The sequence below is a fragment of the Taudactylus pleione genome, unplaced genomic scaffold, assembly GCF_031769625.1.
Source record: "Taudactylus pleione unplaced genomic scaffold, aTauple2 ptg000967l, whole genome shotgun sequence".
NCBI classification, from domain to species: Eukaryota; Metazoa; Chordata; class Amphibia; order Anura; family Myobatrachidae; genus Taudactylus; species Taudactylus pleione.
In genome coordinates, this window is record NW_028285368.1 from 11,290,001 (window position 1) to 11,292,500 (window position 2,500).

A 2,500-nucleotide genomic window follows, 5' to 3' on the forward strand; every position below is an offset into this window, starting at 1 on the left:
CAAATGCATTAACTTTAGACCTCTATTACTTCTTAACTCAAGTAAATTCATTGATAAGTTGAAAAAATTAAATGTAAAAAGTAATAGAAAAGACTGTTATGGCAGTATAAAATTCCATACAGCACCTGGGATTCCTAGGTGGTCTCCCTTCCAAGTACTAACCATGCCCAACACTGCATAGCTTCCAAGATCAGATGAGATTGGGCATGTCCAGTGTGGTTTGACTGTAGGTACTCAAAAACATTAACTTTAGACATCTTTTACTTCTTAACTCAAGTAAATTCATTGATAAGTTGAAAAAATTAAATGTAAAATGTAATAGAAAAGAATGTTTTGGCTGTATAAAATTACCTACAGCACCTGGTATTCCCAGGTGGTCTCCCATCCAAGTACAAACCAGGCACAACACTGCATAGCTTCCAAGATCAGACGAGATTGGGCATGTCCAGTGTGGTTTGACTGTAGGTGCTCAAAAGCATTAAATTTAGACCTCTATTACTTCTTAACTCAAGTAAATTCATTGAAAAGTTGAAAAAATGTAATGTAAAATGTAATAGAAAATAATGTTATGGCTATATAAAATTACCTACAGCACCTGGTATTCCCAGGTGGTTTCTGATCCAAGTACTAACCAGGCCCAACACTGCATAGCTTCCAAGATCAAACGAGATTGGGCATGTCCAGTGTGGTTTGGCTGTAGGTGCTCAAAAGCATTAACTTTAGACCTCTATTACTTCTTAACTCAAGTATATTCATTGATAAGTTGAAAAAATTTAATGTAAAATGTAATAGAAAAGACTGTTATGGCAGTATAAAATTACCTACAGCACCTGGGATTCCTAGGTGGTTTCCCATCCAAGTACTAACCAGGCCCAACACTGCATAGCTTCCAAGATCAGACGAGATTGGGCGGGCTGTAGGTGCTCAAAAACATTAACTTTAGACCTCTTTTACTTCTTTACTCAAGTAAATTCATTGATAAGTTGAAAAAACTAAATGTAAAATGTAATAGAAAAGAATGTTATGGCTGCATAAAATTACCTACTGCACCTGGTATTCCAAGGTGGTCTCCTATCCAAGTACTAACCAGGCCCACCACTGCATAGCTACCAAGTTCAGAGGAGATTGGTTATGTCCAGTGTGGATTGGCTGTAGGTGCTCAAAAGCATTAACTTTAGACCTCTATTACTTCTTAACTCACGGAAATTCATTGATAAGTTGAAAAAATTAAATGTAAAATGTAATAGAAAAGAATGTTATGCCAGTATAAAATTACCTACAGCACCTGGTATTCCCAGGTGGTCTCCCATCCAAGTACTAACCAGGCCCAACACTGCATAGCTTTCAAGATCAGACGAGATTGGGCATGTCCAGTGTGGTTTGGCTGTAGGTGCTCAAAAACATTAACTTTAGACCTCTTTTACTTCTTAACTCAAGTAAATTCATTGATAAGTTGAAAAAATTAAATGTAAAATGTAATAAAAAAGAATGTTATGGCTGTCTAAAATTACCTACAGGACCTGGAATTCCCAGGTGGTCTCCCATCCAAGTACAAACCTGGCCCAACACTGCATAGCTTCCAAGATCAGACAAGATTTGGCATGTCCAGTGTGGTTTGGCTGTAGGTGCTCAAAAGCATTAAATTTAGACCTCTATTACTTCTTAACTCAAGTAAATTCATTAATAAGTTGAAAAAATTAAATGTAAAATGTAATAGAAAAGAATGTTATTGCAGTATAAAATTACCTACAGCACCTGGTATTTCCAGGTGGTCTCCCATCCAAGTACTAACCAGGCCCAACACTGTATAGTTTCCAAGTTCAGACGAGATTGGGCATGTCCAGTGTGGTTTGGCTGTAGGTGCTCAAAAACATTAACTTTAGACCTCTTTTACTTCTTAACTCAAGTAAATTCAATGATAAGTTGAAAAATGAAATGTAAAATGTAATAGAAAAGAATGTTATGGCAGCATAAAATTACCTACAACTCTTGGTATTCCCAGGTGGTCTCCCATACAAGTACTAACCATCCCAACACTGCATAGCTTCCAAGATCAGATGAGATTGGGCATGTCCAGTGTGGTTTGGCTGTAGGCGCTCAAAAACATTAACTTTAGACCTCTTTTACTTCTTAACTCAAGAAAATTCATTGATAAGTTGAAAAAATGAAATGTAAAATGTAATAGAAAAGAATGTTATGGCTATATAAAATTACCTACAGCACCTGGTATTCCCAGGTGGTCTCCAGTCCAAGTACTAACCAGGCCCAACACTGCATAGCTTCCAAGATCAGACGAGATTGGGCATGTCCAGTGTGGTTTGGCTGTAGGTGCTCAAAAGCATTAACTTTAGACCTCTATTACTTCTTAACTCAAGTAAATTCATTGATAAGTTGAAAAAATTAAATGTAAAAAGTAATAGAAAAGACTGTTATGGCAGTATAAAATTACCTACAGCACCTGGGATTCCTAGGTGGTCTCCCATCCAAGTACTAACCAGGC

At 36.9% G+C, this 2,500-nt stretch overlaps 10 pseudogenes; all 10 read right to left on the reverse strand.

Moving 5' to 3' along the window:
* Nucleotides 1-113: 113 nt before the first annotated feature.
* Nucleotides 114-232, reverse strand: LOC148465387 (5S ribosomal RNA; annotated as a pseudogene).
* Nucleotides 233-348: 116 nt separating this feature from the next.
* LOC148465388 (5S ribosomal RNA) lies at nucleotides 349-467 on the reverse strand (annotated as a pseudogene).
* A 116-nt stretch (nucleotides 468-583) lies between these two features.
* On the reverse strand, nucleotides 584-702 carry LOC148465389 (5S ribosomal RNA; annotated as a pseudogene).
* Nucleotides 703-1,038: 336 nt separating this feature from the next.
* LOC148465390 (5S ribosomal RNA) lies at nucleotides 1,039-1,157 on the reverse strand (annotated as a pseudogene).
* Nucleotides 1,158-1,273: 116 nt separating this feature from the next.
* Nucleotides 1,274-1,392, reverse strand: LOC148465391 (5S ribosomal RNA; annotated as a pseudogene).
* A 116-nt stretch (nucleotides 1,393-1,508) lies between these two features.
* On the reverse strand, nucleotides 1,509-1,627 carry LOC148465392 (5S ribosomal RNA; annotated as a pseudogene).
* Nucleotides 1,628-1,743: 116 nt separating this feature from the next.
* Nucleotides 1,744-1,862, reverse strand: LOC148465393 (5S ribosomal RNA; annotated as a pseudogene).
* A 115-nt stretch (nucleotides 1,863-1,977) lies between these two features.
* Nucleotides 1,978-2,095, reverse strand: LOC148465394 (5S ribosomal RNA; annotated as a pseudogene).
* Nucleotides 2,096-2,211: 116 nt separating this feature from the next.
* On the reverse strand, nucleotides 2,212-2,330 carry LOC148465395 (5S ribosomal RNA; annotated as a pseudogene).
* Nucleotides 2,331-2,446: 116 nt separating this feature from the next.
* The window catches only part of LOC148465396 (5S ribosomal RNA), a 119-nt pseudogene continuing 65 nt past the window's right edge, over nucleotides 2,447-2,500 (reverse strand).